The sequence below is a fragment of the Leptonychotes weddellii genome, chromosome 15, assembly GCF_054177405.1.
Source record: "Leptonychotes weddellii isolate Sample4059 chromosome 15, ASM5417740v2, whole genome shotgun sequence".
Taxonomy (NCBI): domain Eukaryota; kingdom Metazoa; phylum Chordata; class Mammalia; order Carnivora; family Phocidae; genus Leptonychotes; species Leptonychotes weddellii.
In genome coordinates, this window is record NC_138383.1 from 3,802,675 (window position 1) to 3,818,576 (window position 15,902).

The following is a 15,902-nucleotide window of genomic DNA, read 5'->3' on the forward strand; positions in this document are numbered from 1 at the left end:
GGAAGAGCTAATTGGTGGCACGAGACCCCCGGAGGTGGCCCAGGTGGGGCCAGGGCAGGATCTGGGGAGTGAGGCAGGGATCTGGAGTCTCAGGTGGCAAGGAGAGGTGAAGGTGGTTCGAGGAGCTGAGGATGAAGAGAAGGCCCCTGGGGTTCTGATCCCTCCCGGCGGCATCGCCCGGTTGGCAAGTGGTCTGACCCTTCTTGACCCCTGTCTTCCGATCACCCTAATTGGGAGAGTAACTCCTCCCGTTTGAGACAACAGAGGAGAAAGTGCTCGGAGAATAATAGTGCTGCTGGGCGTTTAAGATTTTACAACGTATAGAGCGCTGCGTGATTGCAGTCAAACATTCATAACTCAGCTATTTTCAAATTCATAATAATGATCAATGCCCCTGGGACTATTAAAATGCCATCCTAAGTGTTTACATTATTCTCTTGGGTGAGCGGAGCTTTGGAGAGGAAAAAAAAAAAAGGAAACTAGAAAATGCACAAACTTCTGAAAACAAGCAGGGCTGGTAGGAACTTCCTTCTCTCCCTGGGAGCCTCACTGGGACCCGAGGGAGCCTGTCTCCCTGAGCCTGTCCTGGTCTCCAGCCACCTCCCCAAAGCAGCTCTGAGGTCAGCGACTCAGTGTACCCACATCTTTTTTTTTTTTTAAAGATTTTTTATTTATTTTTTGACAGAGAGAGACCCAGTGAGAGAGGGAACACAAGCAGGGGGAGTGGCAGAGGGAGAAGGAGAAGCAGACTCCCTGCAGAGCAGGGAGCCCGATGCGGGGCTCGATCCCAGGACCCTGGGATCATGACCTGAGCAGAAGGCAGATGCCCAATGACTGAGCCACCCAGGCGCCCCAGTGTACCCACATTTTTGAAATGAGCCTCTTTGGGGGGCGAGCAGGGGGGCAGTGTCTGTGTGTGCTTGTGCATGTGTGCACTTGGAAGGGGGAGGCAGGAACCTTCTGAATCTGGGGCCGGTCACAAATCCGGGGATATGCTGACACGAGGCTGGGAGGGTTGACAATACCCCCATATGTTCTTTATTTTAACAGCTTTTGCAATGCCAGCCCGGCACCCCGGCCCTGCCCACCGTCGCCCTCTGAGGACTGCTGGCTCAGGGGGCTTGTTAGAGCCGTGTTAACAAGCCACATGCAGCTCCAGTCTCGCTGTGAGGTGGGTCCCTCTGCCCAGCACCCCATTCCTCTCTCCAAGAATGAGGTCTCTTTATGGTGACTGTGTTGTCCAGTGGAGGGGACATTGCATCATGACATTGCTGTGTTATAGCATTTAACTAGAGCTTTGTACTTCTCGGAGCGATTTCCACACATCCTGTCTGAACGAGCCTGCAAAGGACGCAATGCTCTGCCATTGGTTCCATCCTCTGCTTTGTGGCAGATCGGACGCTTGGTTCCAAAATTCTTCCTTCCCTCTCTATGTAGAATTTCACATCTGCGTCTTTGGCTAGATGACTTTGCGGTGCCCCCCGCTGGAGTGGGTGCACAGCTTGCCCCAGCCCACTGATGCTGGCTGTGGCCACACGTGGAGTGTTGGTGGGCGTGACCCGGGCGGTTGCTTCAGATGTGCGTGTGTGACTGGGCCTTGTGTTTCTGTTATTCACCATGAGCAGAACGGGCTCCCTGTAGCTGCTGGTCCCCAAAGGAGACGCTTGGTCCTGGAAGTGCCCCTGCTGGCTTGTACCCATGGAGAAGAAAAAAGTTCAGTGCTTTCGGTTGTGAGTCACTGAGATTTGGGGGCTTGTCTGTTACACAGTATTATCATAGCAATAGCTGACTTATTCATGGGTCATTCATTCACTCAACAAACACCAAGTGGCTGCCATTGGTTAGGAAGGCTGCTAGGTGCTGGAGATGGAAAGACGGTGTCCCTAGATAGTCCCAAGCCTCGAGGGGTCTACAGGATAATAGAGTCATGCCTTTCAAGTTGTGGGGAGACCAGAGAAATCCTGGGGGTGGTCTTTGGAGTTTGGGGTGGAAAGGATGGAAAGGGGAACCTGAGCAAGCAGGATGCCCCATTGCTCACCCAGAGCTACACTCCTCCTATCATCTGTGTTACCTATCGGGGTCCTGAGCAGCTATTTCTGCAACTGTGCAGCCCCCGAACCTCAGGCCCCATGGGGGATCTAAGGGTGACCAGCAAAGTCTTTCTCTTTCCTCCCTTTCTGCAAATACCAGATCTGAACGACATGTGAGACCCCACCTCGCTCTTCGCATGCTCACATCTGAAGAGAGAGAGGTCAGGAGAGCAGCCCAGGGTCCCTCCTCTTTGTCCTGGGAGACACCAGCTGGGAGACACCTGTTTTGCGGCTGTGAAAACCTTCCGCGTATCAGCTAAGTCTCACCTGGTCTGTGGGTTCTTCCCGAGCCGCACATGCTGGTGTAATGAGGAATGGCCACTTTCATTCCTGCAACTTTTCTTTTCCAGTGAGTGTCTGCAAGTGCCTTGAAGAGAATTAAAACATGAGCCTCCAAGATTGTCTACTTTGGGGGAGCTGTAAGCAAACAGCAAATGCAACCTGTCGGTCCTGCCGAGTGCCCCCGATGTTTTTTTTTTTTTTTTAAGATTTTATTTATTTATTTGAGAGAGAAAGAATGAGACAGAGAGAGAGCATGAGAGGGGGGAGAGTCAGAGGGAGAAGCAGACTCCCTGCCGAGCAGGGAGCCCGATGCGGGACTTGATCCCGGGACTCCAGGATCATGACCTGAGCCGAAGGCAGTCGCTTAACCAACTGAGCCACCCAGGCACCCCCCCCCCCGATGTTGTTTTTTACGGTGTAACAGACCCAGCAGCCTCACGTAAAATGGCGAAAACACTGAGCTCTGTAAGAATTACTCAGTCAGGCTCACAGTTCTCCAATGGACACGCTAGCGTTGCTTTTCACGCGCCCAAATGTACAGGCAAGTCACAACTGCTCGAGCCTCGGAGTCCTGCTCTGTGAAGTGGGGTAACGGGATGCCCCTCACAGCTCACAGTGGGGCTAAGAGCTTAGGGCATTATTCATTTTTATTATCCTCACCAAAAACTATGTTTAGTCACTTTTTCTCTAAATTTCCTCCAACTTTCTGTTTGGTGTTTTCCAGATTGATGAAGCGCACAAAAGGCCCTCTGACCCTCTATTTTTGTGTTAAGGTATTATCGAAATTGTTCACAGGGAGACCCATCTGGGGCAATCCGTTTGCAACCTTCCTTCCTTCATTCCATCTCAGTTGGCTGGGCAGCGAGGTCAGGACACCATTCTGGGTCTGTTCTGTCTATGGGTAGGGCGGGTGGGCACGGGGCTGGGGGCACAGTGACAGGTCGGTCTGGGGTGGGGATTCCTGCCTGGGGGTGAGGGACATAGTCCTGCCTTTCAGGGTGTGGAGAGTTCCAGGGGAAAGAGACTAAGGAGCAGAGCTGTGGGTCCCCTCCTTCTCTACCCCCACCCCCGGAGAAGCGTTCAGAGACCCAGGCCCTGGAATCCTGGCTCCCAGAGCCTGCCCAGTCCCCACCAGCTCTCATGGTTTCTGTGGGCCTTCGCTCTGAGAAGGACTCCTTAGTGGCTACTTTTTTCCAGTTCTTATAGACATCCATTCATCCATCCATCTGTCCATCCATCATTTAACAGAAGGGACCACTTCCTGTCCCCAAATTTGGGGACCGTTCCCAGCAGTGACAAAAGCCCAGCAGCGGGGCTGGATTGACATTCTGGAAAGGGAGGTGGGGGGTCACATTTTGTATCAGGGCTCACGCAGGCCTGCCTGAGATGCAGGTGCTCAGCTCCACTCGGGATGCGAGCTGGCCTGGGCTGCCTGGGAGAGCCAGCTCGGTGCGACGGGCCACTTACGGCATCTCCACACGTTCCTGTCCCCAGGTCCCCTGCGGGCTCAGGGATCTTCAGCTGTCCCCAGAAGTAGGCACCACGTAAAGCAATAAGGAGACCAGGAGACACCTCCTGCCCCAACCCTACTCTAGGGAGATATGGAGGCCGTCAGGCAAATTTGAGGCCAACTGACGTCGTTGGAGGTAGCTCACTGCCCCGAGTGCGTTTGCTCATTATATGGCCAGAGGCCAGTGTGGCACCCACATTTGTGGCCCCGGGGCCAGGCCACATTAGTGGCCCTGGAGTCTTCCTCTTAGTCTTCACATGTCACACACAGTCTTTTACTTCCAGCAGGGACTGGAGTCTCTCCTTCTTCTTCCTGTCCCACCTGAGTTGGGGGGAATTGGGCACAAAGGCCAAAGGGACAGAAACTCTGGAAAAAGAAAGCTAATGTCGAGGCCGGCACCCCAAAATGACACGTTGATGACTCTTGCCTGGCGTGGTTCATCTCATCCCTCAAATCCTGCGTGTCTCAGGGAGGTGAAGTGACTTGCCCAAGGTCACCCTGCTGTGGGAAGGGCACTGCGGGTGGGCGGGTGCTGGCCCCGAACCCCGGCTTGTCTGCGTCCGGAGCCGGGCGCCCACCTCGCTGGGCAGGTGTTCTCTGTGCACAGCTGGCTGCCACTGTTGCTCTGCCCGCCCCGTGCAGTGGGAGGGCACGAGCCCATTGCGGGCTGGTCTCCATGGCAACAGCTGATGAGTCTGCGTCAGAAGGTGGCAGGGATGGCGGGGGACAGGAGCTGGAGGGTGGGGTAGGGCTGGGAGATGGGCCGCTCTCCCGGCAGCCCTTTGGAAGAGGCTCCCAGTCCCACATCCGTCCCATCTGTTGGGGTCACTGGCTCCAGGGTGGGGTTCGGCTCTGCGCGGGGGAGACCTGCTCATTCCATGTGTGCGTCATGGACATGTACTGTGTGCTGGGCAATGGGCACACAACCCAGGCTGTCTTCCTCTCCGAGATTATACACCCTGCGAGGCAGGTGATGGGGTAATCCCAGGCCACTGTGATCAATGCTATGGTCGTGGACATTTGGGGCATGATGTAAGCTCCCAGGGGAGGCACCCAAGCCAGACTTGGGAACATGAGAGGTATCCAGGAGAGGGGACTGTCTCCAAGGCTTCCTGAAGGCTAGGGCAAGAGATCCCTGCAGAGGGAAGAGACAGGGGGAGAGACAGAGATAGAGAGACCGGGGTCTGCAGGCCCCGAGTGCCCAGAGTCTGGAGCTAGGTGAAGGAAGAGGTGTGGGGTGGAGAACCGGGCCTGTCTTGGGGTCTAGATTAGGAAGGAAGGGGGTCTGCTCCAGGCCAGGGCCTGGGTGAGGGATGCATTTGGTCTTCACAAGACCCTGAATTGGGCATGCCATGATTCCCAGACCACATCTGGGGGCCCTAGATAGGCCAGGTGGGTCTGCTAGGGCATAGCCAGGCTTCTGACTCAGGAAGCTCACCCAAGGAGTATTTCCTGACCTCGAGGGTGACAGTGCCCAGAGCGGCTGCCAGGACCCTTGGAGAGCCCAGAGGAGAAGGGCCTGCTGCGGGCCTCCCGTGGTGATCTCAGCTGTCTACTCATCTCTAGACGCGTTCAGGCCATCGCACACTCAGGGTGCAGATCCCAGAGCAGGGCCAGGGCTGGGCGCCCTGGGGTCTCTCACACTCTCAGGTGCGACTGGGCTCAGTTCTAACCCCAGCTGACGCAGCTGGAAACACTGGCCACGTCCACGGGCGCATCTGGTCTGAGGAAGACTCTGGTCCCTCGCTCCTTTTGCGGGGCCCTGTTTCTTGCATCCAGCGGTCTAGAGACAGCACCAGCCCAGACAGCTACAAGATGCTGGCGGAAGCAAGCCAGCTAAGCTCGTCCCCAAAGGCCTCCGCATTTAGACAAATGAAGGCCTGGAAGTTTCTTCGGCTGAACACTAGAAAAACAGCTTACGTCACCCAGCCTGAAGAAACAGGTAGGAAATCCCCCTGTTCCTGGGTGAGGAGAAGCCAGCCCGTATTGAGAGAAGGCTCCCTCGGGGGCCTGGGGGTGGGGCGTGCTGGCCTGGAGGGGCTGGCTGCTGAAGGTGAGGGGGAAGTGGACTTAGGGGAAAGTGGGGGACATTCTGGACCGGGAGGCACCTATGACCTGCACGATCTGTTGGGCGGGCACCAGCAAGTCGCCGTGCACCTGCCGCGTGCTGGGTTCCGAGGAGTCAGCAGCGAGCGCGCAGCTCCTACTTCCTGGGGCTTCCCGTCGGCTGCCCTGCAGGGCAGCAGGGCTTTCTCACTGTGGCTGTCTTTCTGCTCCGCTCTGCTCTCCTCCGCCCTCCCTCTGCCCCCTCGCACACACACACGCGTGTGCCCAGACACAAATGCACGCTCATTTGCACACATCCGCACTCCCACTCACTTGAACACCCTGCATTTACACATCCCCGTGCACGCACGTGCGCCCGCACACACCCTATATCCGTGTCTCCAGTCACTGTTCTCTCCCTGTGATTTCCCCACCTGTTGCCCCCCGCCATGGGAAGGGGCATGGCCTTGTCGCCCATCTGTCCCCTTGTCTGTCTTCTCTCAGTGCAGGGAGGCTTCGTGAGGACTGGCTGCCATCTCCCCAGTGCTGCTGCTGAACGGAAGTCACCAAGGGACAGAGACAGGGAGGAAACCACATCGTCACTCAGGGTGCCCGCAGCTCCTGCCCTGGCCGTGGGGGCTTGGGGCGCAGGGAGCCCGTGGCCCTGAGAGTCACCAGTCTTAGAGGCGGGGTGTGAGATGGTGTGGACCGGGAGCATGGCAAGCTGTTTCTCCCAGTCCCTTTTCAGTCTCAAGGACAGAGCCAGGCCACCCTGCTCCAGGAGGAGGGAAAGCCCACGTCCCCCGAGGCTGGGCCCTGCTGGTGAAGTGGGCTCCCCTGTCTGCCTCTCTCCCTTCTTGGGCTCACCCTCCGGGCCTCTACATGGCTTCCAGTGGACAAATGGCCTTAGCCTGTCTCCTATAGGGCTTGCCCTCTGTGTGGAAGAGGCCACTGTGTCCCACGGATGTACATGGCACCCCCCGGAATTGTGCAGAGTGGGGTGACCCTGAGGCAGCAGCTCAGCGTTCCCACAGCCCACTCTGGTTCTTCAGTCCCAGTCGGGGGGGCCCGGGGCTCTGGGGACAGGGGCCCCCCGGGAGGTTCTGTCTCCCTGGGTCTGACTGTGGGAGAAAATACCCATCTTCCAACCTTGTGTTCTGCCAGTGGGGGTGGGGATTACCCTGCCTGCCATGGGTCGGGGGGAGGCTCATTCAGGGCCTGGCTGAACACAGAGCTCTGCTCTGTGCCTCTGTCCCCAGGTCTCTGCTCTGTACCTCCCGTCACCAGGCACTGTTCTAAATTCCTTACCTATGGGACCTCTGCATGATTCAGGGAGACGGTGCTGCTGTCCGCCCCCCCGACCCCCGCCGTGGATGCGCAGGAAAACGGCGACAGGCCAGTTCCCATGGTTAATAAGTGGGAAGCTGGGCGCCTGGGTGGCTCAGTTGGTTAAGCGACTGCCTTCGGCTCAGGTCATGATCCTGGAGTCCCTGGATCGAGTCCCACATCGGGCTCCCCACTCGGTGGGGAGTCTGCTTCTCCCTCTGCCCTTCCCCCCTCTCATGCTCTCTCTCTCTAATAAATAAATAAATAAATCTTTAAAAAAAAAAAAATAAGTGGGAAGCTGACTCGATGTGATTTGAGCCCAGGCACGGGGCCATCCAGCCTCTCTCTCACGCCTCGAGGCTTGCCTGTACCACCCCCTCCATTGTTTCCGGGGAAACAAACTCTATTAGCCCCCTCACCTTGTGGGCACTTTGGCCCGGACCTCTGCCTTGCATGGTGGGCAGTCAGCCCCCTCTCCGGGAAGGCGGGACCTGGGGTGGCTCTTCTGTAGCTGGCTCCTTTGTAGACCAGGGTCCTGGTGTTTTCGTGTGGGTAAGTGAGAGTGCCAGGAGGGTCAGTCCAGAGGGTGGCCCAGTTGGGGTCCCTGGGGAGTCCATGGCAGGTGCCCAGCTGGCTCTTCCAGAGGGCGGTGGGGCACGTGACCAGGTGCCAGGCGGAAAGGAGGGGACAGTGGCGGCTTGAGTCCCCGGGGAGAGAAGGAGCACACCTCATGGAGATTTTGACTCTCCGGGGCCCTAAGGTGATACATCAGATGCCCACAGGAACCCAGCAGCAGACGCTGGTCTCCCATGGTCCTGAGCTCAGCTGGTGCCATGAGGCCAGATGCCCACCCTGACCCATCGCTCCCCTCTGCTGGCAGGAGGGGAGAGGGGAGGCCCATCTCCCAGCTGCTGGGCTTGGAGAGGAAGAGCCTCTGGCAGGTTAATACATCGCTGCACATCAGACATCCTTCCTGAGCCTCATTTTCTGTCTTTTTCATGCTAACTTTCCCACCAGTAAAGAGCATTTTTATAAAGAAGACAAAAAAGGGCGCCTGGGTGGCTCAGTTGGTTAAGCGACTGCCTTCGGCTCAGGTCATGATCCTGGAGTCCCTGGATCGAGTCCCACATCGGGCTCCCTGCTCAGCAAGGAGCCTGCTTCTCCCTCTGACCCTCCCCCCTCTCATGTGCTCTCTCTCTCTCATTCTCTCTGTCTCAAATAAATAAAATCTTTAAAAAAAAAAAAAAAGAAGACAAAAAAGGGAGAGAGAACCAGATGAAAGGGAGAATGGAGCACCTGGAATCCTTTTCAGCAGCTTGCTGTTGCTGGGGGTCTGATCTGAATGGCAGGCAAGTGGGGGATGCCACAGGGGGTGAGAATTCGTGGCAAACCTGCCTGTCTGCTGAGCCCGGGGCAGCGAGGGAGAGGTGGTGTGTGGCTGGTTGGCCGGACGCTCTGCCTGCAGCCCAGTCTGTGCCTGGCCCACGAAGGCGCTCAGTCGTTGTTGAACGAATGAAAGAGAAAACATCACCAGATGGAGGGTAGTTAGACTCTTGGGGAGTGGAGAGTTTGCACACCTCCTTCTCCTAGGGGTTCTGAACCTGAGAAAGGCTCTGGGTTCCGCACTCATGAGCACCTGCTGTGGAGGACCTGACCACCCACGGCAAGGGGGCCCTGGCATCTTCCCCGCCAAACCGGCTGGGATCTGAGTCCATGGATTTCTCCAAATCAGAGTTTGGTGGGTCTGGCTCCCAGAAATGCCTTCGGAGCCCCCAGGCAATGACCAAGGTCACTTATTCTGAAGGAAAACCCTGGCTCTGCCCAAGCTCCCTGCACACACACACGAACGCACACGCACACGCACGCTCAACTTTCTCGCTATCAGCATATTTGTCACACTTACTCCATTTCTCCTCTGGCTCGGTGACACAAGGTGAGCTGAAGGAGAGCTGTTTGGGTGAGGATTATGAAGGCATGGTGCCATGGAAACCACTGGAAAGCCCAAAAGCTGCCTCCATCCGGAGAACCTGCTCTGCCGCTGTTGGTCGGCCGTGTGGACCCTCTCCTAGCACCATGTGCGATTTTATTTAGTTTCCCCCTTTATGGGTCTCACGCCCCCTTTCCCCTGCTCTCCCAGGTTGTACACACCTCAGCTCAGGACCCTGCCTGTAGGTCAGTGGGATAAAGGTGCTCATGATTTTTTTTTTTTTTTACACTTTATGATGTTTTCAGCCTCATTTTCTGGTGCTCGCTCCCCCTACCCCAGGAGGCAGCACTGATTTTCAGCTACAGATGTTGGAGGCGGAAAATGAGATTGTGATAAATAGGGAGGGTGCCAGGTCCTCTGGCAGATGCTCTGGAAATGGCCATCATCTTTGGTCACAGAAGCAGCCCTCAATGTACCTGCAAATCTGAGGAGCCCTCACGGGGGCCGAAGGCCGGGCAGGCTCTCAGGAGACTGTCTGCACCACACTGGGGGGTCTCTTCAAGTTGGTGCTGAGATCCAGAGCCCTGCGGGCAAACTTGATCTTCCTGAGCTGCTTTCATGTAACTGTGTTGTGTCCACTGAGGGAGGCTGTGAGCTCCTGGCCCCCCACCTCCTCCTCCCTTTGGATCATCATAATAATAGTCCCTTGCACTGGCCTTTCCGCTGACAGTTTCCAGATCCTTCATTTTGTTTATTTCCAGCCATAGCCCTGAAACATTGGCAGGTCAAGTATCATTAGCCCCACTTGAGAGAGGTGAAGACTGAGGCCCAGGAGTTTAAGTGGCAGGGCTGGGGCTGGGACCCCGGCCAAGGCTCCGGCTGCAAGGGCTGCTTCCGTCACCCTCGGCGTCTCTGGTAGATCCCCGCGGAGGCTGTGAACCGGCTTTCGGGGGTGGGCTCATGGCCCGGGACCAGGAGGAAGGAAACTGTTAAGTAGTGAGGGGCAACGAATAGGTCCCCTCCCTCTCCTCCTTTCATGGTCGGTCAGCTTCCTCGAGGAGGAGCTTCTAAACACTGTCTCTGTTCCCTGCACACGCAGGTGCTCACACACACACACACACACACACCTGTTCATGCTTTACTCCTCTTGGTGAGGGGTCTATCCCCACCAAATCATTAACCTTGTTCTCGTGAAGGCTCTGAGGACATTCGTTTATCTGCTGATCCTGTGAGTTGACTGGGCTCCGGGGAGGTCCTCTGGCCAGGCTGCCGTCCCGGGTAAGCTGGGGCACACCAGAGCCCACAGGACATGTGCTCACGGAGCTGGCATTCGATGCTGACCGGGGAGGCTGCATGTGTCCCAGGCTGGGCTCCTCTTGGCATGGGGGCTTGGTTCTGCCAGGGAGTGTCCTCAGAGAGGTCATTTCAAGAAGGAGGAAGTAGCAGAGGCCCGTCTTCTTAAAGACTAGACTCAGAACCGGCTCAATGCATCCTGGTGGTCAGTGACATCATGGGTAGCAGGTCCGGTAGACCTTGGTAGACCTCATCTAAATGGCCCTCTCTGGCCATGGGACGTGGCTGGCCCATGGCGTGCCTCTCTCCTCCTTCTCCTCCTCCTGTCCATTCCCTTCCAGGCCTCTGACCATTTCTCTTCATCGGCCCCCTCTTCCTTGCTTTGTCCTTGGCTCTTTCTTCTCTCGGCCCTCCACGTGACCTAGAGGTCACGTCCATCCCCTGATGCTGATACCTCATTTGGGCTGAGGACCTGAGAGCTAGCCCGGGGTCTTTAACCTTCTCCCCACATTCCTGACCGGAGGCAGAATTAAGAATTCCCAAGTGCAATCTTGCTTGTCCCGCCCAGAGGAGGACTTGTCTTCCTTCCCCAGGCTCGGTTCTCCTTGTGCAGTCCCCAACTTGGTGAGCAGATCCACCCCATCCATGGCCCTGGACTTCCGACCCCCCAGGTGCCCTCCCACCAGTGCTCCTGGGTTATACAACACACACCACCTGGGTTAGCAGGAAAAAACACCCAGAGGTCGTTTAAAACAAAATAAAAGGGGGGGTGTGCACGTCTCAAGGGTTTTGTTTCTTTAGAGGGAAAGCGGAGAGGTGGTTGTTTAAAGCAGAGATCTGGGAGCAGTCCCAGCTTAATTGGAAAACTGCATTCAGACTGACTGGAGAGGCCTCAGGAATGGCAAACAGCTTCTCCCTGCTCGGAGGAATTTTCTGGAAACCATAATGGCCGTTCTTCCCAACCACAGGCTGGTCTTTCTGGCAGAATTAGCGTGAGTATGTGGTCTGGGTGGCCAGGCTGGAGTCAGCCTGGATGCTTCCACAGTCTGGGCTTCTCCAGCACTGATGAACGGAAGCCGGGGTTCGGGGGTGTGTGTGTGTGGTGCCCAGGAGCTGAGGGTCACGGAAATTGCCCCACGGCGGGGATCCCTGTGGGCTGCAGCTTGGCCGGGCCTCTCAGCAGCTCCCCGCTGCCCCAGGAGCCCAGGCCGATGAGAGAAGGGGGCCGGTGACTGCTGAGTGCTGTCCCGGGGTGGGCGCTTTGCAGTCTGTCCCAGTTAGTCCTAAGGGACATTCGGTTATGTTTTCCATTTGTCATAAGGAGAAACAGGCCAGGGTGGTGAGGAATGTGCCCAAGATGTCACAGAGGAAGTGCTGGGTCCAGCCAGGTCTGATTCCACACCCAGCCCTGGCCGCTGCCTGGCTGGCCGCAGCCCTGTGATGGGGGAGGCAGGGCCCGAAGCCGGGCCTCAGAGGGCGGGCCGAGGCCCTGGAGTCCAGGATGGGGCTGGACGCCGGGGGGATGGGGATGTCCTCTGCTGGCGTGGCTGCAATGGGTCTCCCCCCAGCGTGGTGCGGCCCCTCTTCCCTACCTGCTCTCAAGTAGTGGGCTGGTCCAGATCAGGGCTTGGCTGCTGAGGCCAGGAGTGGGGCAGGAAAGGAGGGTGTGGACCCATCCTCCATGAGGGTGATGACACTGATGGGAGGCGGGTGCCTGGTGGGGGCCTGGGAGGTCTGAGTCTGACTGGGTCTTTCTGGGAGCTCCAACAGCGCTCTGCGGGTGCCTGGCGGGGGGGGAGTCACCCCTTCTGGATATATCATAGAGATGCAGCCGTGGGAGGGAGGGTGCGGCTTTATGAACCAGCAGTCAGGTGCTTATTGAAATATCAGAGATATTGGGTGTGCCCGAGGCACTTACATTTTTACTTATTTGTGTAATTGTTTTACTTAAGCAATGACTACTTACAAGGTGCAAAAATCATGTACAAGCAAGAGCAAGGTTTGCAAGAAATATGAGCTGGGTAATTAAAAAAAAACCTTTTTTGTGTGTCTCTATAAGATAAAGACCATTTATTTATTTATTTGGGAGGAAGATGGGGGTGAGGGGCAGAGGGAGAGAGACTTTTTTTTTTTAAAGTATGTATTTATTTGACAGAGAGACACAGCGAGAGAGGGAACACAAGCAGGGGGAGTGGGAGAGGGAGAAGCAGGCTTCCCGCGGAGCAGGGAGCCTGATGTGGGGCTCGATCCCAGGACCCTGGGATCATGACCTGAGCCGAAGGCAGACGCTTAACGACTGAGCCACCCAGGCGCCCCGTGAGAGAGACTCTTAAGCCGGCTCCACGCCCAGCATGGAGTGCCACTCCAAACCCCATCTCATGACCCTGAGATCACGAACTGAGCCAAAACCAAGAGTCGGACACTTAACCGGCCGAGCCACCCCGGTGCCCCTGTGGTTAGGATTTTTAAAGGGGTCTTTACCTGGGGCGTCTGAGTGGCTCCGTTGGTTAAGCATCTGATGGGGAGTCCGCTTCCTTCCTCTCTCTCTGCCCCTCCCCCGGCTTGTGCACTTTCTCTCTCTCTCAAATAAATAAATATATCTTTAAAAATAATAAAAAACCATAAAATTCATAACCACAATCCATGATCACAGCAGACAGAGCTTCGTCTGCCATCCCACTGTTAAGTTACAGAGAGCCGTGACTCTCCGTTTGATCCAGGAGGGATGCAGAGCCTTGAAAGGCAGCTTCCAGCAACACCTTCTAGTATCCTCACCGAGTGCCCCGACCTGGACTAAACCCTTTCCTTGTGTTAACTCCTTTACATGTCCCCACAAACCCATGACACAGGCACCAAGGTTGTACCCATTTCATAGGTGCGGAAACTGAGGCATGGAGAAGTGACTTACCCATGGCGGCACTGTGTGGGATTCCTAGCAGAGTGCGAGGTGAGGGAGGCTCGAGGCACCCAGAGAGCATGGTCCAGGTTGGATTTCCCGGGCCATCACGGAGCTCTGGGAAGTGTCCAGCATGGAGTTCCCCTGTCCTAGGGTTTTATAAAATGTGTATGAGGAAGATATTTTTATGTTCTTTCTTGAAAGAGTCCCCACATATGCATATGCGTCAAGCTCCATAAATCCTGGATCCTCCCTTTCCAAGTTGGGAGACCAAGCTCAGCTGTTTCAAATTGGGAGCTGTTTCAAGTCGGGAGACCAAGCTCAGCAGCTTGCCCACTCCTTAGGCAAGAATCTAAGAAGCAAGGGGCGCCTGGGTGGCTCAGGCGTTAAGCGTCTGCCTTCATCTCGGGTCATGGTCCCAGGGTCCTGGGGTCGAGCCCTGCATCAGGCTCCCTGCTCGGCGGGAAGCCTGCTTCTCCCTCTCCCACTCCCCCTGCTTGTGTTCCCTCTCTCACTGTCTCTCTCTATCAGATAAATAAATAAAATCCTTCCTGAGCCCTTGACCTCGGGCGCCTGCCTCCGCCTTGCCCTGGCGGGGCCAACCAGATCTGATCCTGAGTTGCAGAGGGAGTCAGGTGTGCAGACAGATGGCGATGGGGGGTGAGTCTGGCTCTCAGCGGTGTTTATTCTGTATCTCATGGTGGCCGCAGGCTCATGATATGCTACCGGGCTTTGTTTTTCCCATGCTTCTTCTCAATGTCAATAAGCCATTCATTCATTTATTCCACAAGCATGTACCAGTGCCCACCAGGTGCCTGGCACCCAGCTGAGCGTGAGGGACAAGGTGGCGAGCAAGGGACATGTACTCCTGCCTTCAGGAGTTCATGCTCCGCAGGGGCAGGAGAACAGTGTGGCAAGTCCGGGAAGGGCAAGGAAGTACAGGAGCCTATGTGTTGGGGGGCTCTGACCTGCCTGGGGGGTGCGGTGGGCCTGGGTGATGCTCCTGACCCTCTGCAGCGTTTGCTGACCTGTTCTGCCCACCTTGGATTTGTAGGCTGGGCATGGAACGTCTGCCGCTGGATCCGGAGGTGGTGTTTCTTTTAATTCCTGGTGATCAGATTGGCGGCGCAGACTTTGCCTCTGCCCTCTTAGGTCTCAGCCCCTGCGCTGGGGAAGAGATGAGGGCCCCAGTCCTCTGGCCCTGGTGCTGTCCCTTGCCCAGCTGGCCCCAGCCTGCCCCAGTCGCTGCTGCCCCTGTCATCCAGCACCGGGCGGCGGTGGCTCAGCAATGGCTTGTGAGAGCAGCTTGCATTCTGGTTGCCTCAAAAAATCTGCCCTAAATTGCTTCTTAAAGTGTCTGTGACATTTCCCCTCCCACTAATCACTTAAAGATATGTTTTTCCCCACTTAGTCTATTTCCCCCAGCCCCCCAGCACCTCCCCTCTGGCAACCGCCAGTTTGTGCTCTGTAGTTAGGAGTCTGTTTTTTGGTTTATCGCTCTTTTCCTATGTTCATTTTTTTTAAGTTCCACATAAAAGTGAAATAATACGGTGTTTGTCTTTCCCTGCCTGACTTATTTCACTTAACATTATACCCTTTAGGTCCACTCATGTTGTTGCAAATGGCAAGATTTCCTTTTTTATGGCTGAATCATATTCCATTATGTATCTATACACCACATCTTCTTTATCCATTCACCAGTTGATGGACACTTGAGCTGCTTCCATATCTTGGCTATTGTAGATAATACTGCACTAAACGCAGGGGTGAGCCTATCTTTTCAAATTAGTATTTTTGTTTTCTTTGAGTAAATACCCAGTAGTGGAATTACTAGATCATACAGATTTCTGTTTTAATTTTTTGAGGAACCTCCATACTGCTTTCTACAGTGGCTGTGCCCGTCTGCATTCCCACCAACAGTGCACGAGGGCTCGTTTCTCCGCATCCTCGCCAACACTTGTCTCTTGTGTTTTTTATTCTAGCCATCCTGACAGGTGTAATATGTCATCGTGGCTTTAATTTGCATTTCCCTGACGATGAGTGATGTTGAGCATCTTTTCATGTGTCTGCTGGCCATCTGTACGTCTTCTTTGGAAAAATGTCTACTCCGGTCCTCTGCCATTTTTAAACTGGATTATTTGTTTTTTGGTGGTGTTGAGTTGTATGCATTCTTTATATATTCTGATATTAACCCCTTATCAGATATGTCATTTGCAAATATCTTCTCCCATTCAGCAGGTTGCCTGTTTGTCTTGATGGTTTCCTTCGCTGTGCACGTAAAGATATGTTTGAACAGAGAAGAGCTTGACCCATTTCCTGAAAGGCCCTTTATCCTTTGGGGATTGCCAGCAAACAGGAGGCTAGGGAGAACCTCTGAGCAGTAATTTACATCAAGGGACAGAGTGGGTGGCAGCCCAGGTGGGAACTCTGTCTCTTCTGTCACCATGGCCTGTAGCCCTTTTCCAGACCCACCAGATCACATGACAAGGTGGCAGCCATTTATCCAGAACGATGCCCTGCAGGGTGGTGGGG

General features: G+C 55.4%; 1 long non-coding RNA gene across 1 annotated transcript; it reads right to left on the minus strand.

The window, feature by feature from the left end:
- Positions 1 to 731: 731 nt before the first annotated feature.
- On the minus strand, positions 732 to 6,462 carry LOC145717214 (uncharacterized). Its single transcript, XR_014140279.1, has 3 exons — positions 6,363 to 6,462; positions 2,358 to 2,457; positions 732 to 1,685 (listed from the first exon to the last, which is right to left on the minus strand). It is a non-coding gene; the product is annotated as an uncharacterized LOC145717214 (long non-coding RNA).
- Positions 6,463 to 15,902: the final 9,440 nt, after the last annotated feature.